The sequence below is a fragment of the Chiloscyllium plagiosum genome, unplaced genomic scaffold (assembly GCF_037043375.1).
Source record: "Chiloscyllium plagiosum isolate Xiang-an unplaced genomic scaffold, Cpla_swu_hap1 HiC_scaffold_42, whole genome shotgun sequence".
In the NCBI taxonomy this organism is placed as follows: domain Eukaryota; kingdom Metazoa; phylum Chordata; class Chondrichthyes; order Orectolobiformes; family Hemiscylliidae; genus Chiloscyllium; species Chiloscyllium plagiosum.
Genome location: NW_028270180.1, coordinates 103533262 through 103556942, shown reverse-complemented (window position 1 = coordinate 103556942; position 23681 = coordinate 103533262). Strand labels below are relative to the sequence as shown.

The window sequence follows — 23681 nt, the reverse complement described above, 5'->3', positions numbered from 1 at the left end:
TGCACTCTCAGAGGAACCTTTCGACTTGCGCATTCAGAGCGTCGCTATTATGAAGGTCCGCACCGAGATCTAAGTCATGTTGGAACTGAAACGGAGAAATCGACAGAGAGGCTACAGAATGACATCGCATCCATTTGGTTTTCTTTAAATCACTGACGAGCAGGAAAATGTAAACGGGGAGGGCGAGTGGGGAAGTGAGGCAGTTGCAGCTCTGGTGAAATTCCTTCTTTGTGATTCACTCAGCAACCAGAGACGTGAAGGTGACTCAGGGGTGAAAGCTCTTCACATCGAGAACAAAAAGCACTCAAGGGCAGTTAGCACCTCTTCTGGAGTGGGGGTGGGGTGAGGTAATTACCTTTTGACTTCTGTTACTATGTTCAGAAACTGGCTTTTAGATTGAGGTGAACAGAAACTGCATTTATAAAAAGCACCACGGAATTTAGCAAAATTTATTGAGTCGCTTCTCCTCGATTCCCACACAGGTTTCCAATTCAGTTGGTATCCATGTGGCTCATGTCCAGGAGTGAACGTCTCAGTAGCAAATTGCACGGTTAAGGTAAAAGGCAAGGAAAGTGGCATCTCGAACTGGCTCCGAGGTCAGAGCATTCTCTCAAGGTGATCTGTCGTTCTCGGATTGTAATGCTACCTCCGGTTTTAGGGTGGAGAACATTCTTTGGGACTCCTATTCTGAAAAAAAAACACATACACAGTGACTGAAACGATGCTGCACGGTATGATGCGGAACACGGCCTGCTCAGGTTTGTGCATTTTCCCTGTAGTCCGGTGTGTTTCGTGTTCCGTGTAAACGTGAAAGTCGTCCTGTTTCGAGCAATGGGTGAAATCATTTAGCAAAGCAAGAATGGAAATTCCAGTAATGTCAAGCAGCTCATGGTTATTTGACCAAATCATAAGCGAACCCATATTCTCACGCACTCACAGATACATTTGTAGCTGAAAAGAGTCTGACAAGATAGACTGAGCTTACCATTGATTTTTGCCTGGATTGATGGGCTATCAATATCTGCTGCGAAATTGACATTGTTGCCGGGCACATCCCAGCAGCTGTGCGAGTCCGAGAGGAATCATGGAACCCTTTTCATGTGACTTTGCATCTGTTGTTATGCAGGAGCACAATTGGAAATATAAGAAAATGAGGCGGCGCCGCCGGCTGGTAGTGTGGCCGAGCGGTCTAAGGCGCTGGATCCAGGTTCCAGTCTCGAAAGGGGCGCGGGTTCGAATCCCACCACTGTCATTTCTGCTGATCAACTCCAATGCTGCAGCATTGTTAAAATGCTGTTTCGGTGTCCACTGTATATTGATGTTGAAAACAAAAGTAAAATGGGTTTGCTTCGCAGGGAATTAACTGTGGTGTGGGATACTGCCAAATATTCCAAAATGTCTCTACTGTCATGATCATGATCGTGTTCGACTCCCGCGCGGAAAATCGCAAACAGTTGTGCCGTCCCAGGCAAGTTGAGCCTTCACTGGAACCGAATGGAGACTGTTATTTCATCGCTGTTGTGAAACGAAGTCCTACGGTGACTCTACTCGTTGTTATTTGGGTTTCTAGCTAATGGGAAAATCGTCCCAATGAATTTCGATGTCCTACCTTATTGAATTTCTCACATTTCCTTCATTTCCGTCCTGGAAACATCAGAAGGGAAAGGTAATCTAATCGAGACTGTGATTGTTGAAATTCACTTTTTACGGCCAATTCTTATTATGTTCTTTCTTTCTCTCTTTTCAGCATTGTCTGGAAAGTGGTGGTGCAGTAAGGCTGCAGCATGTTTGAAAGAGTCGTTTGGAAATGCCCCGTTGTTAGTTGTGAGATTACTTTATGACTCATGCCCTCGGACTGTATCACATTTAGCATTCATGCATCTCTGTGTCTGAAAATGCGTGAGGTATGCCAGTTTTGTTTGTGTTCCGTGTTAAATGCTTTCTGTTTTGCGATTCGCTCAATACATTTCGATTTAACAGGGTTTCTGAGGTAACTTCCAGCAGCCAAAATCCTCAGCTGAGGATCTGGGAAAATTTCACAGAGTATGGTCAGTCGGAGCTAAAGTAAGGAAGTCCTTCGTTTCTACACTGTTTCACAATACTACCTTTCCCGTGAGCAGTCGAACAGACTAAATGATTGTGCCACAGACTGCGATGGCAAACTCCGCTGAAAAGTAATCCTTTAAAGCCGGTGGAAGCAACATGACGTTATTGGGGTACACCGTGGAAAAAAATACTTCGGTGCACCCCTCGTCCATGCTCACCACATAGCCAAAATTACACAAGTCCCGTTCCCCAGCATTTGGCCCCAATCCCTCTAAACGCATCCTATCCAGAAACTCACCCGATTACCTTTGCAATTTTCTGAGTGTAATAGCCTCCTCCACTTCCTCTGGTAGATCATTCCAAACACGCACAACCTTCTTTGTGGGAAATGTGCCTCAGGTCCTTTGTCACTTTCAGCCCACTCACCTTAAAGCTATGCTGTCGAGTTTTCAACTCACACCAACTTGGGTAAAACACGTAAATACTCAGTTTACCACCCTTCCATAAGGTCATGTCGCAGCTGTTACGCTGCAGGGAAAGTTTATTCCACCAGCCTATTCCATCTCGCCCCACGGTATAAACATCGACGACATCTTTGTCTATATCCTGTCATCAATTTAAAGTGTCTTTTTTACGTTTTCAAGATGTCGATTACGCTGGACAATAACGAGCTATCGGAAACAGAAAGGTGAAACATAGAACGGATTCAACTTTCAGTGCTGGACGCCACAGGGCCGCAGCACGGGCGGCTGTGGCTCGTTTCTGTAGTGTAGTGGTCATCACGTTCGCCTAACACGCGAAAGGTCCCCAGTTCGAAACTGGGCAGAAACTGTTTTGTTCTTCAACTGCAGCCTTTTACATGGACAAGAGCTGAGCTTTCTTGCATCTTTCCCATCTGCAAACCTGCCTTCGAATTTGCTTCAACAAATCTGTTCTCGTCGTGAAATGTAATGCAATTCCATTTAATTACAGTGCAAAGCGTTGTTAAGTTTTTCTCCAACCTGGTTCTGATCATATGCCATTCTGTTGGAGAGTGTAGTTACCGCCTTCTGATCCTTCCACGAAAAGCAGTACCGCATTTGCCTTCCTTGCGCAGGCGGCTCGCTTCAAAGACAGGAAAGAAGCAGATGCTCTGGTGTCACAGCGCACCACGAATTCCTGAACTTGTCTGTCTGTCAAATGTACCCCAAGGTCGTCTCAGAAATACCTCATTTGGAAGCTGTCAATCGTTATTCAACGTGCGGGAATTGGCACCAGATATCCTGAATCATGTTTTGGAGCTCATTCAATCAGCAACAGCAATGAAAGAAATTGCACTCTCAGAGGAACCTTTCGACTTGCGCATTCAGAGCGTCGCTATTATGAAGGTCCGCACCGAGATCTAAGTCATGTTGGAACTGAAACGGAGAAATCGACAGAGAGGCTACAGAATGACATCGCATCCATTTGGTTTTCTTTAAATCACTGACGAGCAGGAAAATGTAAACGGGGAGGGCGAGTGGGGAAGTGAGGCAGTTGCAGCTCTGGTGAAATTCCTTCTTTGTGATTCACTCAGCAACCAGAGACGTGAAGGTGACTCAGGGGTGAAAGCTCTTCACATCGAGAACAAAAAGCACTCAAGGGCAGTTAGCACCTCTTCTGGAGTGGGGGTGGGGTGAGGTAATTACCTTTTGACTTCTGTTACTATGTTCAGAAACTGGCTTTTAGATTGAGGTGAACAGAAACTGCATTTATAAAAAGCACCACGGAATTTAGCAAAATTTATTGAGTCGCTTCTCCTCGATTCCCACACAGGTTTCCAATTCAGTTGGTATCCATGTGGCTCATGTCCAGGAGTGAACGTCTCAGTAGCAAATTGCACGGTTAAGGTAAAAGGCAAGGAAAGTGGCATCTCGAACTGGCTCCGAGGTCAGAGCATTCTCTCAAGGTGATCTGTCGTTCTCGGATTGTAATGCTACCTCCGGTTTTAGGGTGGAGAACATTCTTTGGGACTCCTATTCTGAAAAAAAAACACATACACAGTGACTGAAACGATGCTGCACGGTATGATGCGGAACACGGCCTGCTCAGGTTTGTGCATTTTCCCTGTAGTCCGGTGTGTTTCGTGTTCCGTGTAAACGTGAAAGTCGTCCTGTTTCGAGCAATGGGTGAAATCATTTAGCAAAGCAAGAATGGAAATTCCAGTAATGTCAAGCAGCTCATGGTTATTTGACCAAATCATAAGCGAACCCATATTCTCACGCACTCACAGATACATTTGTAGCTGAAAAGAGTCTGACAAGATAGACTGAGCTTACCATTGATTTTTGCCTGGATTGATGGGCTATCAATATCTGCTGCGAAATTGACATTGTTGCCGGGCACATCCCAGCAGCTGTGCGAGTCCGAGAGGAATCATGGAACCCTTTTCATGTGACTTTGCATCTGTTGTTATGCAGGAGCACAATTGGAAATATAAGAAAATGAGGCGGCGCCGCCGGCTGGTAGTGTGGCCGAGCGGTCTAAGGCGCTGGATCCAGGTTCCAGTCTCGAAAGGGGCGCGGGTTCGAATCCCACCACTGTCATTTCTGCTGATCAACTCCAATGCTGCAGCATTGTTAAAATGCTGTTTCGGTGTCCACTGTATATTGATGTTGAAAACAAAAGTAAAATGGGTTTGCTTCGCAGGGAATTAACTGTGGTGTGGGATACTGCCAAATATTCCAAAATGTCTCTACTGTCATGATCATGATCGTGTTCGACTCCCGCGCGGAAAATCGCAAACAGTTGTGCCGTCCCAGGCAAGTTGAGCCTTCACTGGAACCGAATGGAGACTGTTATTTCATCGCTGTTGTGAAACGAAGTCCTACGGTGACTCTACTCGTTGTTATTTGGGTTTCTAGCTAATGGGAAAATCGTCCCAATGAATTTCGATGTCCTACCTTATTGAATTTCTCACATTTCCTTCATTTCCGTCCTGGAAACATCAGAAGGGAAAGGTAATCTAATCGAGACTGTGATTGTTGAAATTCACTTTTTACGGCCAATTCTTATTATGTTCTTTCTTTCTCTCTTTTCAGCATTGTCTGGAAAGTGGTGGTGCAGTAAGGCTGCAGCATGTTTGAAAGAGTCGTTTGGAAATGCCCCGTTGTTAGTTGTGAGATTACTTTATGACTCATGCCCTCGGACTGTATCACATTTAGCATTCATGCATCTCTGTGTCTGAAAATGCGTGAGGTATGCCAGTTTTGTTTGTGTTCCGTGTTAAATGCTTTCTGTTTTGCGATTCGCTCAATACATTTCGATTTAACAGGGTTTCTGAGGTAACTTCCAGCAGCCAAAATCCTCAGCTGAGGATCTGGGAAAATTTCACAGAGTATGGTCAGTCGGAGCTAAAGTAAGGAAGTCCTTCGTTTCTACACTGTTTCACAATACTACCTTTCCCGTGAGCAGTCGAACAGACTAAATGATTGTGCCACAGACTGCGATGGCAAACTCCGCTGAAAAGTAATCCTTTAAAGCCGGTGGAAGCAACATGACGTTATTGGGGTACACCGTGGAAAAAAATACTTCGGTGCACCCCTCGTCCATGCTCACCACATAGCCAAAATTACACAAGTCCCGTTCCCCAGCATTTGGCCCCAATCCCTCTAAACGCATCCTATCCAGAAACTCACCCGATTACCTTTGCAATTTTCTGAGTGTAATAGCCTCCTCCACTTCCTCTGGTAGATCATTCCAAACACGCACAACCTTCTTTGTGGGAAATGTGCCTCAGGTCCTTTGTCACTTTCAGCCCACTCACCTTAAAGCTATGCTGTCGAGTTTTCAACTCACACCAACTTGGGTAAAACACGTAAATACTCAGTTTACCACCCTTCCATAAGGTCATGTCGCAGCTGTTACGCTGCAGGGAAAGTTTATTCCACCAGCCTATTCCATCTCGCCCCACGGTATAAACATCGACGACATCTTTGTCTATATCCTGTCATCAATTTAAAGTGTCTTTTTTACGTTTTCAAGATGTCGATTACGCTGGACAATAACGAGCTATCGGAAACAGAAAGGTGAAACATAGAACGGATTCAACTTTCAGTGCTGGACGCCACAGGGCCGCAGCACGGGCGGCTGTGGCTCGTTTCTGTAGTGTAGTGGTCATCACGTTCGCCTAACACGCGAAAGGTCCCCAGTTCGAAACTGGGCAGAAACTGTTTTGTTCTTCAACTGCAGCCTTTTACATGGACAAGAGCTGAGCTTTCTTGCATCTTTCCCATCTGCAAACCTGCCTTCGAATTTGCTTCAACAAATCTGTTCTCGTCGTGAAATGTAATGCAATTCCATTTAATTACAGTGCAAAGCGTTGTTAAGTTTTTCTCCAACCTGGTTCTGATCATATGCCATTCTGTTGGAGAGTGTAGTTACCGCCTTCTGATCCTTCCACGAAAAGCAGTACCGCATTTGCCTTCCTTGCGCAGGCGGCTCGCTTCAAAGACAGGAAAGAAGCAGATGCTCTGGTGTCACAGCGCACCACGAATTCCTGAACTTGTCTGTCTGTCAAATGTACCCCAAGGTCGTCTCAGAAATACCTCATTTGGAAGCTGTCAATCGTTATTCAACGTGCGGGAATTGGCACCAGATATCCTGAATCATGTTTTGGAGCTCATTCAATCAGCAACAGCAATGAAAGAAATTGCACTCTCAGAGGAACCTTTCGACTTGCGCATTCAGAGCGTCGCTATTATGAAGGTCCGCACCGAGATCTAAGTCATGTTGGAACTGAAACGGAGAAATCGACAGAGAGGCTACAGAATGACATCGCATCCATTTGGTTTTCTTTAAATCACTGACGAGCAGGAAAATGTAAACGGGGAGGGCGAGTGGGGAAGTGAGGCAGTTGCAGCTCTGGTGAAATTCCTTCTTTGTGATTCACTCAGCAACCAGAGACGTGAAGGTGACTCAGGGGTGAAAGCTCTTCACATCGAGAACAAAAAGCACTCAAGGGCAGTTAGCACCTCTTCTGGAGTGGGGGTGGGGTGAGGTAATTACCTTTTGACTTCTGTTACTATGTTCAGAAACTGGCTTTTAGATTGAGGTGAACAGAAACTGCATTTATAAAAAGCACCACGGAATTTAGCAAAATTTATTGAGTCGCTTCTCCTCGATTCCCACACAGGTTTCCAATTCAGTTGGTATCCATGTGGCTCATGTCCAGGAGTGAACGTCTCAGTAGCAAATTGCACGGTTAAGGTAAAAGGCAAGGAAAGTGGCATCTCGAACTGGCTCCGAGGTCAGAGCATTCTCTCAAGGTGATCTGTCGTTCTCGGATTGTAATGCTACCTCCGGTTTTAGGGTGGAGAACATTCTTTGGGACTCCTATTCTGAAAAAAAAACACATACACAGTGACTGAAACGATGCTGCACGGTATGATGCGGAACACGGCCTGCTCAGGTTTGTGCATTTTCCCTGTAGTCCGGTGTGTTTCGTGTTCCGTGTAAACGTGAAAGTCGTCCTGTTTCGAGCAATGGGTGAAATCATTTAGCAAAGCAAGAATGGAAATTCCAGTAATGTCAAGCAGCTCATGGTTATTTGACCAAATCATAAGCGAACCCATATTCTCACGCACTCACAGATACATTTGTAGCTGAAAAGAGTCTGACAAGATAGACTGAGCTTACCATTGATTTTTGCCTGGATTGATGGGCTATCAATATCTGCTGCGAAATTGACATTGTTGCCGGGCACATCCCAGCAGCTGTGCGAGTCCGAGAGGAATCATGGAACCCTTTTCATGTGACTTTGCATCTGTTGTTATGCAGGAGCACAATTGGAAATATAAGAAAATGAGGCGGCGCCGCCGGCTGGTAGTGTGGCCGAGCGGTCTAAGGCGCTGGATCCAGGTTCCAGTCTCGAAAGGGGCGCGGGTTCGAATCCCACCACTGTCATTTCTGCTGATCAACTCCAATGCTGCAGCATTGTTAAAATGCTGTTTCGGTGTCCACTGTATATTGATGTTGAAAACAAAAGTAAAATGGGTTTGCTTCGCAGGGAATTAACTGTGGTGTGGGATACTGCCAAATATTCCAAAATGTCTCTACTGTCATGATCATGATCGTGTTCGACTCCCGCGCGGAAAATCGCAAACAGTTGTGCCGTCCCAGGCAAGTTGAGCCTTCACTGGAACCGAATGGAGACTGTTATTTCATCGCTGTTGTGAAACGAAGTCCTACGGTGACTCTACTCGTTGTTATTTGGGTTTCTAGCTAATGGGAAAATCGTCCCAATGAATTTCGATGTCCTACCTTATTGAATTTCTCACATTTCCTTCATTTCCGTCCTGGAAACATCAGAAGGGAAAGGTAATCTAATCGAGACTGTGATTGGTGAAATTCACTTTTTACGGCCAATTCTTATTATGTTCTTTCTTTCTCTCTTTTCAGCATTGTCTGGAAAGTGGTGGTGCAGTAAGGCTGCAGCATGTTTGAAAGAGTCGTTTGGAAATGCCCCGTTGTTAGTTGTGAGATTACTTTATGACTCATGCCCTCGGACTGTATCACATTTAGCATTCATGCATCTCTGTGTCTGAAAATGCGTGAGGTATGCCAGTTTTGTTTGTGTTCCGTGTTAAATGCTTTCTGTTTTGCGATTCGCTCAATACATTTCGATTTAACAGGGTTTCTGAGGTAACTTCCAGCAGCCAAAATCCTCAGCTGAGGATCTGGGAAAATTTCACAGAGTATGGTCAGTCGGAGCTAAAGTAAGGAAGTCCTTCGTTTCTACACTGTTTCACAATACTACCTTTCCCGTGAGCAGTCGAACAGACTAAATGATTGTGCCACAGACTGCGATGGCAAACTCCGCTGAAAAGTAATCCTTTAAAGCCGGTGGAAGCAACATGACGTTATTGGGGTACACCGTGGAAAAAAATACTTCGGTGCACCCCTCGTCCATGCTCACCACATAGCCAAAATTACACAAGTCCCGTTCCCCAGCATTTGGCCCCAATCCCTCTAAACGCATCCTATCCAGAAACTCACCCGATTACCTTTGCAATTTTCTGAGTGTAATAGCCTCCTCCACTTCCTCTGGTAGATCATTCCAAACACGCACAACCTTCTTTGTGGGAAATGTGCCTCAGGTCCTTTGTCACTTTCAGCCCACTCACCTTAAAGCTATGCTGTCGAGTTTTCAACTCACACCAACTTGGGTAAAACACGTAAATACTCAGTTTACCACCCTTCCATAAGGTCATGTCGCAGCTGTTACGCTGCAGGGAAAGTTTATTCCACCAGCCTATTCCATCTCGCCCCACGGTATAAACATCGACGACATCTTTGTCTATATCCTGTCATCAATTTAAAGTGTCTTTTTTACGTTTTCAAGATGTCGATTACGCTGGACAATAACGAGCTATCGGAAACAGAAAGGTGAAACATAGAACGGATTCAACTTTCAGTGCTGGACGCCACAGGGCCGCAGCACGGGTGGCTGTGGCTCGTTTCTGTAGTGTAGTGGTCATCACGTTCGCCTAACACGCGAAAGGTCCCCAGTTCGAAACTGGGCAGAAACTGTTTTGTTCTTCAACTGCAGCCTTTTACATGGACAAGAGCTGAGCTTTCTTGCATCTTTCCCATCTGCAAACCTGCCTTCGAATTTGCTTCAACAAATCTGTTCTCGTCGTGAAATGTAATGCAATTCCATTTAATTACAGTGCAAAGCGTTGTTAAGTTTTTCTCCAACCTGGTTCTGATCATATGCCATTCTGTTGGAGAGTGTAGTTACCGCCTTCTGATCCTTCCACGAAAAGCAGTACCGCATTTGCCTTCCTTGCGCAGGCGGCTCGCTTCAAAGACAGGAAAGAAGCAGATGCTCTGGTGTCACAGCGCACCACGAATTCCTGAACTTGTCTGTCTGTCAAATGTACCCCAAGGTCGTCTCAGAAATACCTCATTTGGAAGCTGTCAATCGTTATTCAACGTGCGGGAATTGGCACCAGATATCCTGAATCATGTTTTGGAGCAATTCGCACGTTAGTGGCTCATTCAATCAGCAACAGCAATGAAAGAAATTGCACTCTCAGAGGAACCTTTCGACTTGCGCATTCAGAGCGTCGCTATTATGAAGGTCCGCACCGAGATCTAAGTCATGTTGGAACTGAAACGGAGAAATCGACAGAGAGGCTACAGAATGACATCGCATCCATTTGGTTTTCTTTAAATCACTGACGAGCAGGAAAATGTAAACGGGGAGGGCGAGTGGGGAAGTGAGGCAGTTGCAGCTCTGGTGAAATTCCTTCTTTGTGATTCACTCAGCAACCAGAGACGTGAAGGTGACTCAGGGGTGAAAGCTCTTCACATCGAGAACAAAAAGCACTCAAGGGCAGTTAGCACCTCTTCTGGAGTGGGGGTGGGGTGAGGTAATTACCTTTTGACTTCTGTTACTATGTTCAGAAACTGGCTTTTAGATTGAGGTGAACAGAAACTGCATTTATAAAAAGCACCACGGAATTTAGCAAAATTTATTGAGTCGCTTCTCCTCGATTCCCACACAGGTTTCCAATTCAGTTGGTATCCATGTGGCTCATGTCCAGGAGTGAACGTCTCAGTAGCAAATTGCACGGTTAAGGTAAAAGGCAAGGAAAGTGGCATCTCGAACTGGCTCCGAGGTCAGAGCATTCTCTCAAGGTGATCTGTCGTTCTCGGATTGTAATGCTACCTCCGGTTTTAGGGTGGAGAACATTCTTTGGGACTCCTATTCTGAAAAAAAAACACATACACAGTGACTGAAACGATGCTGCACGGTATGATGCGGAACACGGCCTGCTCAGGTTTGTGCATTTTCCCTGTAGTCCGGTGTGTTTCGTGTTCCGTGTAAACGTGAAAGTCGTCCTGTTTCGAGCAATGGGTGAAATCATTTAGCAAAGCAAGAATGGAAATTCCAGTAATGTCAAGCAGCTCATGGTTATTTGACCAAATCATAAGCGAACCCATATTCTCACGCACTCACAGATACATTTGTAGCTGAAAAGAGTCTGACAAGATAGACTGAGCTTACCATTGATTTTTGCCTGGATTGATGGGCTATCAATATCTGCTGCGAAATTGACATTGTTGCCGGGCACATCCCAGCAGCTGTGCGAGTCCGAGAGGAATCATGGAACCCTTTTCATGTGACTTTGCATCTGTTGTTATGCAGGAGCACAATTGGAAATATAAGAAAATGAGGCGGCGCCGCCGGCTGGTAGTGTGGCCGAGCGGTCTAAGGCGCTGGATCCAGGTTCCAGTCTCGAAAGGGGCGCGGGTTCGAATCCCACCACTGTCATTTCTGCTGATCAACTCCAATGCTGCAGCATTGTTAAAATGCTGTTTCGGTGTCCACTGTATATTGATGTTGAAAACAAAAGTAAAATGGGTTTGCTTCGCAGGGAATTAACTGTGGTGTGGGATACTGCCAAATATTCCAAAATGTCTCTACTGTCATGATCATGATCGTGTTCGACTCCCGCGCGGAAAATCGCAAACAGTTGTGCCGTCCCAGGCAAGTTGAGCCTTCACTGGAACCGAATGGAGACTGTTATTTCATCGCTGTTGTGAAACGAAGTCCTACGGTGACTCTACTCGTTGTTATTTGGGTTTCTAGCTAATGGGAAAATCGTCCCAATGAATTTCGATGTCCTACCTTATTGAATTTCTCACATTTCCTTCATTTCCGTCCTGGAAACATCAGAAGGGAAAGGTAATCTAATCGAGACTGTGATTGTTGAAATTCACTTTTTACGGCCAATTCTTATTATGTTCTTTCTTTCTCTCTTTTCAGCATTGTCTGGAAAGTGGTGGTGCAGTAAGGCTGCAGCATGTTTGAAAGAGTCGTTTGGAAATGCCCCGTTGTTAGTTGTGAGATTACTTTATGACTCATGCCCTCGGACTGTATCACATTTAGCATTCATGCATCTCTGTGTCTGAAAATGCGTGAGGTATGCCAGTTTTGTTTGTGTTCCGTGTTAAATGCTTTCTGTTTTGCGATTCGCTCAATACATTTCGATTTAACAGGGTTTCTGAGGTAACTTCCAGCAGCCAAAATCCTCAGCTGAGGATCTGGGAAAATTTCACAGAGTATGGTCAGTCGGAGCTAAAGTAAGGAAGTCCTTCGTTTCTACACTGTTTCACAATACTACCTTTCCCGTGAGCAGTCGAACAGACTAAATGATTGTGCCACAGACTGCGATGGCAAACTCCGCTGAAAAGTAATCCTTTAAAGCCGGTGGAAGCAACATGACGTTATTGGGGTACACCGTGGAAAAAAATACTTCGGTGCACCCCTCGTCCATGCTCACCACATAGCCAAAATTACACAAGTCCCGTTCCCCAGCATTTGGCCCCAATCCCTCTAAACGCATCCTATCCAGAAACTCACCCGATTACCTTTGCAATTTTCTGAGTGTAATAGCCTCCTCCACTTCCTCTGGTAGATCATTCCAAACACGCACAACCTTCTTTGTGGGAAATGTGCCTCAGGTCCTTTGTCACTTTCAGCCCACTCACCTTAAAGCTATGCTGTCGAGTTTTCAACTCACACCAACTTGGGTAAAACACGTAAATACTCAGTTTACCACCCTTCCATAAGGTCATGTCGCAGCTGTTACGCTGCAGGGAAAGTTTATTCCACCAGCCTATTCCATCTCGCCCCACGGTATAAACATCGACGACATCTTTGTCTATATCCTGTCATCAATTTAAAGTGTCTTTTTTACGTTTTCAAGATGTCGATTACGCTGGACAATAACGAGCTATCGGAAACAGAAAGGTGAAACATAGAACGGATTCAACTTTCAGTGCTGGACGCCACAGGGCCGCAGCACGGGCGGCTGTGGCTCGTTTCTGTAGTGTAGTGGTCATCACGTTCGCCTAACACGCGAAAGGTCCCCAGTTCGAAACTGGGCAGAAACTGTTTTGTTCTTCAACTGCAGCCTTTTACATGGACAAGAGCTGAGCTTTCTTGCATCTTTCCCATCTGCAAACCTGCCTTCGAATTTGCTTCAACAAATCTGTTCTCGTCGTGAAATGTAATGCAATTCCATTTAATTACAGTGCAAAGCGTTGTTAAGTTTTTCTCCAACCTGGTTCTGATCATATGCCATTCTGTTGGAGAGTGTAGTTACCGCCTTCTGATCCTTCCACGAAAAGCAGTACCGCATTTGCCTTCCTTGCGCAGGCGGCTCGCTTCAAAGACAGGAAAGAAGCAGATGCTCTGGTGTCACAGCGCACCACGAATTCCTGAACTTGTCTGTCTGTCAAATGTACCCCAAGGTCGTCTCAGAAATACCTCATTTGGAAGCTGTCAATCGTTATTCAACGTGCGGGAATTGGCACCAGATATCCTGAATCATGTTTTGGAGCTCATTCAATCAGCAACAGCAATGAAAGAAATTGCACTCTCAGAGGAACCTTTCGACTTGCGCATTCAGAGCGTCGCTATTATGAAGGTCCGCACCGAGATCTAAGTCATGTTGGAACTGAAACGGAGAAATCGACAGAGAGGCTACAGAATGACATCGCATCCATTTGGTTTTCTTTAAATCACTGACGAGCAGGAAAATGTAAACGGGGAGGGCGAGTGGGGAAGTGAGGCAGTTGCAGCTCTGGTGAAATTCCTTCTTTGTGATTCACTCAGCAACCAGAGACGTGAAGGTGACTCAGGGGTGAAAGCTCTTCACATCGAGAACAAAAAGCACTCAAGGGCAGTTAGCACCTCTTCTGGAGTGGGGGTGGGGTGAGGTAATTACCTTTTGACTTCTGTTACTATGTTCAGAAACTGGCTTTTAGATTGAGGTGAACAGAAACTGCATTTATAAAAAGCACCACGGAATTTAGCAAAATTTATTGAGTCGCTTCTCCTCGATTCCCACACAGGTTTCCAATTCAGTTGGTATCCATGTGGCTCATGTCCAGGAGTGAACGTCTCAGTAGCAAATTGCACGGTTAAGGTAAAAGGCAAGGAAAGTGGCATCTCGAACTGGCTCCGAGGTCAGAGCATTCTCTCAAGGTGATCTGTCGTTCTCGGATTGTAATGCTACCTCCGGTTTTAGGGTGGAGAACATTCTTTGGGACTCCTATTCTGAAAAAAAAACACATACACAGTGACTGAAACGATGCTGCACGGTATGATGCGGAACACGGCCTGCTCAGGTTTGTGCATTTTCCCTGTAGTCCGGTGTGTTTCGTGTTCCGTGTAAACGTGAAAGTCGTCCTGTTTCGAGCAATGGGTGAAATCATTTAGCAAAGCAAGAATGGAAATTCCAGTAATGTCAAGCAGCTCATGGTTATTTGACCAAATCATAAGCGAACCCATATTCTCACGCACTCACAGATACATTTGTAGCTGAAAAGAGTCTGACAAGATAGACTGAGCTTACCATTGATTTTTGCCTGGATTGATGGGCTATCAATATCTGCTGCGAAATTGACATTGTTGCCGGGCACATCCCAGCAGCTGTGCGAGTCCGAGAGGAATCATGGAACCCTTTTCATGTGACTTTGCATCTGTTGTTATGCAGGAGCACAATTGGAAATATAAGAAAATGAGGCGGCGCCGCCGGCTGGTAGTGTGGCCGAGCGGTCTAAGGCGCTGGATCCAGGTTCCAGTCTCGAAAGGGGCGCGGGTTCGAATCCCACCACTGTCATTTCTGCTGATCAACTCCAATGCTGCAGCATTGTTAAAATGCTGTTTCGGTGTCCACTGTATATTGATGTTGAAAACAAAAGTAAAATGGGTTTGCTTCGCAGGGAATTAACTGTGGTGTGGGATACTGCCAAATATTCCAAAATGTCTCTACTGTCATGATCATGATCGTGTTCGACTCCCGCGCGGAAAATCGCAAACAGTTGTGCCGTCCCAGGCAAGTTGAGCCTTCACTGGAACCGAATGGAGACTGTTATTTCATCGCTGTTGTGAAACGAAGTCCTACGGTGACTCTACTCGTTGTTATTTGGGTTTCTAGCTAATGGGAAAATCGTCCCAATGAATTTCGATGTCCTACCTTATTGAATTTCTCACATTTCCTTCATTTCCGTCCTGGAAACATCAGAAGGGAAAGGTAATCTAATCGAGACTGTGATTGGTGAAATTCACTTTTTACGGCCAATTCTTATTATGTTCTTTCTTTCTCTCTTTTCAGCATTGTCTGGAAAGTGGTGGTGCAGTAAGGCTGCAGCATGTTTGAAAGAGTCGTTTGGAAATGCCCCGTTGTTAGTTGTGAGATTACTTTATGACTCATGCCCTCGGACTGTATCACATTTAGCATTCATGCATCTCTGTGTCTGAAAATGCGTGAGGTATGCCAGTTTTGTTTGTGTTCCGTGTTAAATGCTTTCTGTTTTGCGATTCGCTCAATACATTTCGATTTAACAGGGTTTCTGAGGTAACTTCCAGCAGCCAAAATCCTCAGCTGAGGATCTGGGAAAATTTCACAGAGTATGGTCAGTCGGAGCTAAAGTAAGGAAGTCCTTCGTTTCTACACTGTTTCACAATACTACCTTTCCCGTGAGCAGTCGAACAGACTAAATGATTGTGCCACAGACTGCGATGGCAAACTCCGCTGAAAAGTAATCCTTTAAAGCCGGTGGAAGCAACATGACGTTATTGGGGTACACCGTGGAAAAAAATACTTCGGTGCACCCCTCGTCCATGCTCACCACATAGCCAAAATTACACAAGTCCCGTTCCCCAGCATTTGGCCCCAATCCCTCTAAACGCATCCTATCCAGAAACTCACCCGATTACCTTTGCAATTTTCTGAGTGTAATAGCCTCCTCCACTTCCTCTGGTAGATCATTCCAAACACGCACAACCTTCTTTGTGGGAAATGTGCCTCAGGTCCTTTGTCACTTTCAGCCCACTCACCTTAAAGCTATGCTGTCGAGTTTTCAACTCACACCAACTTGGGTAAAACACGTAAATACTCAGTTTACCACCCTTCCATAAGGTCATGTCGCAGCTGTTACGCTGCAGGGAAAGTTTATTCCACCAGCCTATTCCATCTCGCCCCACGGTATAAACATCGACGACATCTTTGTCTATATCCTGTCATCAATTTAAAGTGTCTTTTTTACGTTTTCAAGATGTCGATTACGCTGGACAATAACGAGCTATCGGAAACAGAAAGGTGAAACATAGAACGGATTCAACTTTCAGTGCTGGACGCCACAGGGCCGCAGCACGGGTGGCTGTGGCTCGTTTCTGTAGTGTAGTGGTCATCACGTTCGCCTAACACGCGAAAGGTCCCCAGTTCGAAACTGGGCAGAAACTGTTTTGTTCTTCAACTGCAGCCTTTTACATGGACAAGAGCTGAGCTTTCTTGCATCTTTCCCATCTGCAAACCTGCCTTCGAATTTGCTTCAACAAATCTGTTCTCGTCGTGAAATGTAATGCAATTCCATTTAATTACAGTGCAAAGCGTTGTTAAGTTTTTCTCCAACCTGGTTCTGATCATATGCCATTCTGTTGGAGAGTGTAGTTACCGCCTTCTGATCCTTCCACGAAAAGCAGTACCGCATTTGCCTTCCTTGCGCAGGCGGCTCGCTTCAAAGACAGGAAAGAAGCAGATGCTCTGGTGTCACAGCGCACCACGAATTCCTGAACTTGTCTGTCTGTCAAATGTACCCCAAGGTCGTCTCAGAAATACCTCATTTGGAAGCTGTCAATCGTTATTCAACGTGCGGGAATTGGCACCAGATATCCTGAATCATGTTTTGGAGCAATTCGCACGTTAGTGGCTCATTCAATCAGCAACAGCAATGAAAGAAATTGCACTCTCAGAGGAACCTTTCGACTTGCGCATTCAGAGCGTCGCTATTATGAAGGTCCGCACCGAGATCTAAGTCATGTTGGAACTGAAACGGAGAAATCGACAGAGAGGCTACAGAATGACATCGCATCCATTTGGTTTTCTTTAAATCACTGACGAGCAGGAAAATGTAAACGGGGAGGGCGAGTGGGGAAGTGAGGCAGTTGCAGCTCTGGTGAAATTCCTTCTTTGTGATTCACTCAGCAACCAGAGACGTGAAGGTGACTCAGGGGTGAAAGCTCTTCACATCGAGAACAAAAAGCACTCAAGGGCAGTTAGCACCTCTTCTGGAGTGGGGGTGGGGTGAGGTAATTACCTTTTGACTTCTGTTACTATGTTCAGAAACTGGCTTTTAGATTGAGGTGAACAGAAACTGCATTTATAAAAAGCACCACGGAATTTAGCAAAATTTATTGAGTCGCTTCTCCTCGATTCCCACACAGGTTTCCAATTCAGTTGGTATCCATGTGGCTCATGTCCAGGAGTGAACGTCTCAGTAGCAAATTGCACGGTTAAGGTAAAAGGCAAGGAAAGTGGCATCTCGAACTGGCTCCGAGGTCAGAGCATTCTCTCAAGGTGATCTGTCGTTCTCGGATTGTAATGCTACCTCCGGTTTTAGGGTGGAGAACATTCTTTGGGACTCCTATTCTGAAAAAAAAACACATACACAGTGACTGAAACGATGCTGCACGGTATGATGCGGAACACGGCCTGCTCAGGTTTGTGCATTTTCCCTGTAGTCCGGTGTGTTTCGTGTTCCGTGTAAACGTGAAAGTCGTCCTGTTTCGAGCAATGGGTGAAATCATTTAGCAAAGCAAGAATGGAAATTCCAGTAATGTCAAGCAGCTCATGGTTATTTGACCAAATCATAAGCGAACCCATATTCTCACGCACTCACAGATACATTTGTAGCTGAAAAGAGTCTGACAAGATAGACTGAGCTTACCATTGATTTTTGCCTGGATTGATGGGCTATCAATATCTGCTGCGAAATTGACATTGTTGCCGGGCACATCCCAGCAGCTGTGCGAGTCCGAGAGGAATCATGGAACCCTTTTCATGTGACTTTGCATCTGTTGTTATGCAGGAGCACAATTGGAAATATAAGAAAATGAGGCGGCGCCGCCGGCTGGTAGTGTGGCCGAGCGGTCTAAGGCGCTGGATCCAGGTTCCAGTCTCGAAAGGGGCGCGGGTTCGAATCCCACCACTGTCATTTCTGCTGATCAACTCCAATGCTGCAGCATTGTTAAAATGCTGTTTCGGTGTCCACTGTATATTGATGTTGAAAACAAAAGTAAAATGGGTTTGCTTCGCAGGGAATTAACTGTGGTGTGGGATACTGCCAAATATTCCAAAATGTCTCTACTGTCATGATCATGATCGTGTTCGACTCCCGCGCGGAAAATCGCAAACAGTTGTGCCGTCCCAGGCAAGTTGAGCCTTCACTGGAACCGAATGGAGACTGTTATTTCATCGCTGTTGTGAAACGAAGTCCTACGGTGACTCTACTCGTTGTTATTTGGGTTTCTAGCTAATGGGAAAATCGTCCCAATGAATTTCGATGTCCTACCTTATTGAATTTCTCACATTTCCTTCATTTCCGTCCTGGAAACATCAGAAGGGAAAGGTAATCTAATCGAGACTGTGATTGGTGAAATTCACTTTTTACGGCCAATTCTTATTATGTTCTTTCTTTCTCTCTTTTCAGCATTGTCTGGAAAGTGGTGGTGCAGTAAGGCTGCAGCATGTTTGAAAGAGTCGTTTGGAAATGCCCCGTTGTTAGTTGTGAGATTACTTTATGACTCATGCCCTCGGACTGTATCACATTTAGCATTCATGCATCTCTGTGTCTGAAAATGCGTGAGGTATGCCAGTTTTGTTTGTGTTCCGTGTTAAATGCTTTCTGTTTTGCGATTCGCTCAATACATTTCGATTTAACAGGGTTTCTGAGGTAACTTCCAGCAGCCAAAATCCTCAGCTGAGGATCTGGGAAAATTTCACAGAGTATGGTCAGTCGGAGCTAAAGTAAGGAAGTCCTTCGTTTCTACACTGTTTCACAATACTACCTTTCCCGTGAGCAGTCGAACAGACTAAATGATTGTGCCACAGACTGCGATGGCAAACTCCGCTGAAAAGTAATCCTTTAAAGCCGGTGGAAGCAACATGACGTTATTGGGGTACACCGTGGAAAAAAATACTTCGGTGCACCCCTCGTCCATGCTCACCACATAGCCAAAATTACACAAGTCCCGTTCCCCAGCATTTGGCCCCAATCCCTCTAAACGCATCCTATCCAGAAACTCACCCGATTACCTTTGCAATTTTCTGAGTGTAATAGCCTCCTCCACTTCCTCTGGTAGATCATTCCAAACACGCACAACCTTCTTTGTGGGAAATGTGCCTCAGGTCCTTTGTCACTTTCAGCCCACTCACCTTAAAGCTATGCTGTCGAGTTTTCAACTCACACCAACTTGGGTAAAACACGTAAATACTCAGTTTACCACCCTTCCATAAGGTCATGTCGCAGCTGTTACGCTGCAGGGAAAGTTTATTCCACCAGCCTATTCCATCTCGCCCCACGGTATAAACATCGACGACATCTTTGTCTATATCCTGTCATCAATTTAAAGTGTCTTTTTTACGTTTTCAAGATGTCGATTACGCTGGACAATAACGAGCTATCGGAAACAGAAAGGTGAAACATAGAACGGATTCAACTTTCAGTGCTGGACGCCACAGGGCCGCAGCACGGGCGGCTGTGGCTCGTTTCTGTAGTGTAGTGGTCATCACGTTCGCCTAACACGCGAAAGGTCCCCAGTTCGAAACTGGGCAGAAACTGTTTTGTTCTTCAACTGCAGCCTTTTACATGGACAAGAGCTGAGCTTTCTTGCATCTTTCCCATCTGCAAACCTGCCTTCGAATTTGCTTCAACAAATCTGTTCTCGTCGTGAAATGTAATGCAATTCCATTTAATTACAGTGCAAAGCGTTGTTAAGTTTTTCTCCAACCTGGTTCTGATCATATGCCATTCTGTTGGAGAGTGTAGTTACCGCCTTCTGATCCTTCCACGAAAAGCAGTACCGCATTTGCCTTCCTTGCGCAGGCGGCTCGCTTCAAAGACAGGAAAGAAGCAGATGCTCTGGTGTCACAGCGCACCACGAATTCCTGAACTTGTCTGTCTGTCAAATGTACCCCAAGGTCGTCTCAGAAATACCTCATTTGGAAGCTGTCAATCGTTATTCAACGTGCGGGAATTGGCACCAGATATCCTGAATCATGTTTTGGAGCAATTCGCACGTTAGTGGCTCATTCAATCAGCAACAGCAATGAAAGAAATTGCACTCTCAGAGGAACCTTTCGACTTGCGCATTCAGAGCGTCGCTATTATGAAGGTCCGCACCGAGATCTAAGTCATGTTGGAACTGAAACGGAGAAATCGACAGAGAGGCTACAGAATGACATCGCATCCATTTGGTTTTCTTTAAATCACTGACGAGCAGGAAAATGTAAACGGGGAGGGCGAGTGGGGAAGTGAGGCAGTTGCAGCTCTGGTGAAATTCCTTCTTTGTGATTCACTCAGCAACCAGAGACGTGAAGGTGACTCAGGGGTGAAAGCTCTTCACATCGAGAACAAAAAGCACTCAAGGGCAGTTAGCACCTCTTCTGGAGTGGGGGTGGGGTGAGGTAATTACCTTTTGACTTCTGTTACTATGTTCAGAAACTGGCTTTTAGATTGAGGTGAACAGAAACTGCATTTATAAAAAGCACCACGGAATTTAGCAAAATTTATTGAGTCGCTTCTCCTCGATTCCCACACAGGTTTCCAATTCAGTTGGTATCCATGTGGCTCATGTCCAGGAGTGAACGTCTCAGTAGCAAATTGCACGGTTAAGGTAAAAGGCAAGGAAAGTGGCATCTCGAACTGGCTCCGAGGTCAGAGCATTCTCTCAAGGTGATCTGTCGTTCTCGGATTGTAATGCTACCTCCGGTTTTAGGGTGGAGAACATTCTTTGGGACTCCTATTCTGAAAAAAAAACACATACACAGTGACTGAAACGATGCTGCACGGTATGATGCGGAACACGGCCTGCTCAGGTTTGTGCATTTTCCCTGTAGTCCGGTGTGTTTCGTGTTCCGTGTAAACGTGAAAGTCGTCCTGTTTCGAGCAATGGGTGAAATCATTTAGCAAAGCAAGAATGGAAATTCCAGTAATGTCAAGCAGCTCATGGTTATTTGACCAAATCATAAGCGAACCCATATTCTCACGCACTCACAGATACATTTGTAGCTGAAAAGAGTCTGACAAGATAGACTGAGCTTACCATTGATTTTTGCCTGGATTGATGGGCTATCAATATCTGCTGCGAAATTGACATTGTTGCCGGGCACATCCCAGCAGCTGTGCGAGTCCGAGAGGAATCATGGAACCCTTTTCATGTGACTTTGCATCTGTTGTTATGCAGGAGCACAATTGGAAATATAAGAAAATGAGGCGGCGCCGCCGGCTGGTAGTGTGGCCGAGCGGTCTAAGGCGCTGGATCCAGGTTCCAGTCTCGAAAGGGGCGCGGGTTCGAATCCCACCACTGTCATTTCTGCTGATCAACTCCAATGCTGCAGCATTGTTAAAATGCTGTTTCGGTGTCCACTGTATATTGATGTTGAAAACAAAAGTAAAATGGGTTTGCTTCGCAGGGAATTAACTGTGGTGTGGGATACTGCCAAATATTCCAAAATGTCTCTACTGTCATGATCATGATCGTGTTCGACTCCCGCGCGGAAAATCGCAAACAGTTGTGCCGTCCCAGGCAAGTTGAGCCTTCACTGGAACCGAATGGAGACTGTTATTTCATCGCTGTTGTGAAACGAAGTCCTACGGTGACTCTACTCGTTGTTATTTGGGTTTCTAGCTAATGGGAAAATCGTCCCAATGAATTTCGATGTCCTACCTTATTGAATTTCTCACATTTCCTTCATTTCCGTCCTGGAAACATCAGAAGGGAAAGGTAATCTAATCGAGACTGTGATTGGTGAAATTCACTTTTTACGGCCAATTCTTATTATGTTCTTTCTTTCTCTCTTTTCAGCATTGTCTGGAAAGTGGTGGTGCAGTAAGGCTGCAGCATGTTTGAAAGAGTCGTTTGGAAATGCCCCGTTGTTAGTTGTGAGATTACTTTATGACTCATGCCCTCGGACTGTATCACATTTAGCATTCATGCATCTCTGTGTCTGAAAATGCGTGAGGTATGCCAGTTTTGTTTGTGTTCCGTGTTAAATGCTTTCTGTTTTGCGATTCGCTCAATACATTTCGATTTAACAGGGTTTCTGAGGTAACTTCCAGCAGCCAAAATCCTCAGCTGAGGATCTGGGAAAATTTCACAGAGTATGGTCAGTCGGAGCTAAAGTAAGGAAGTCCTTCGTTTCTACACTGTTTCACAATACTACCTTTCCCGTGAGCAGTCGAACAGACTAAATGATTGTGCCACAGACTGCGATGGCAAACTCCGCTGAAAAGTAATCCTTTAAAGCCGGTGGAAGCAACATGACGTTATTGGGGTACACCGTGGAAAAAAATACTTCGGTGCACCCCTCGTCCATGCTCACCACATAGCCAAAATTACACAAGTCCCGTTCCCCAGCATTTGGCCCCAATCCCTCTAAACGCATCCTATCCAGAAACTCACCCGATTACCTTTGCAATTTTCTGAGTGTAATAGCCTCCTCCACTTCCTCTGGTAGATCATTCCAAACACGCACAACCTTCTTTGTGGGAAATGTGCCTCAGGTCCTTTGTCACTTTCAGCCCACTCACCTTAAAGCTATGCTGTCGAGTTTTCAACTCACACCAACTTGGGTAAAACACGTAAATACTCAGTTTACCACCCTTCCATAAGGTCATGTCGCAGCTGTTACGCTGCAGGGAAAGTTTATTCCACCAGCCTATTCCATCTCGCCCCACGGTATAAACATCGACGACATCTTTGTCTATATCCTGTCATCAATTTAAAGTGTCTTTTTTACGTTTTCAAGATGTCGATTACGCTGGACAATAACGAGCTATCGGAAACAGAAAGGTGAAACATAGAACGGATTCAACTTTCAGTGCTGGACGCCACAGGGCCGCAGCACGGGCGGCTGTGGCTCGTTTCTGTAGTGTAGTGGTCATCACGTTCGCCTAACACGCGAAAGGTCCCCAGTTCGAAACTGGGCAGAAACTGTTTTGTTCTTCAACTGCAGCCTTTTACATGGACAAGAGCTGAGCTTTCTTGCATCTTTCCCATCTGCAAACCTGCCTTCGAATTTGCTTCAACAAATCTGTTCTCGTCGTGAAATGTAATGCAATTCCATTTAATTACAGTGCAAAGCGTTGTTAAGTTTTTCTCCAACCTGGTTCTGATCATATGCCATTCTGTTGGAGAGTGTAGTTACCGCCTTCTGATCCTTCCACGAAAAGCAGTACCGCATTTGCCTTCCTTGCGCAGGCGGCTCGCTTCAAAGACAGGAAAGAAGCAGATGCTCTGGTGTCACAGCGCACCACGAATTCCTGAACTTGTCTGTCTGTCAAATGTACCCCAAGGTCGTCTCAGAAATACCTCATTTGGAAGCTGTCAATCGTTATTCAACGTGCGGGAATTGGCACCAGATATCCTGAATCATGTTTTGGAGCTCATTCAATCAGCAACAGCAATGAAAGAAATTGCACTCTCAGAGGAACCTTTCGACTTGCGCATTCAGAGCGTCGCTATTATGAAGGTCCGCACCGAGATCTAAGTCATGTTGGAACTGAAACGGAGAAATCGACAGAGAGGCTACAGAATG

The 23681-nt window shown here is 45.4% G+C and overlaps 7 non-coding genes across 7 annotated transcripts; all 7 read left to right on the top strand.

The window, feature by feature from the left end:
• Window positions 1–2804: 2804 nt before the first annotated feature.
• Window positions 2805–2877, top strand: trnav-aac (transfer RNA valine (anticodon AAC)). Its single transcript has one exon. It is a non-coding gene; the product is annotated as a tRNA-Val (tRNA).
• A 3285-nt stretch (window positions 2878–6162) lies between these two features.
• On the top strand, window positions 6163–6235 carry trnav-aac (transfer RNA valine (anticodon AAC)). Its single transcript has one exon. It is a non-coding gene; the product is annotated as a tRNA-Val (tRNA).
• A 3285-nt stretch (window positions 6236–9520) lies between these two features.
• On the top strand, window positions 9521–9593 carry trnav-aac (transfer RNA valine (anticodon AAC)). Its single transcript has one exon. It is a non-coding gene; the product is annotated as a tRNA-Val (tRNA).
• A 3303-nt stretch (window positions 9594–12896) lies between these two features.
• On the top strand, window positions 12897–12969 carry trnav-aac (transfer RNA valine (anticodon AAC)). Its single transcript has one exon. It is a non-coding gene; the product is annotated as a tRNA-Val (tRNA).
• Window positions 12970–16254: 3285 nt separating this feature from the next.
• Window positions 16255–16327, top strand: trnav-aac (transfer RNA valine (anticodon AAC)). The gene has a single exon. It is a non-coding gene; the product is annotated as a tRNA-Val (tRNA).
• A 3303-nt stretch (window positions 16328–19630) lies between these two features.
• Window positions 19631–19703, top strand: trnav-aac (transfer RNA valine (anticodon AAC)). The gene has a single exon. It is a non-coding gene; the product is annotated as a tRNA-Val (tRNA).
• A 3303-nt stretch (window positions 19704–23006) lies between these two features.
• On the top strand, window positions 23007–23079 carry trnav-aac (transfer RNA valine (anticodon AAC)). The gene has a single exon. It is a non-coding gene; the product is annotated as a tRNA-Val (tRNA).
• Window positions 23080–23681: the final 602 nt, after the last annotated feature.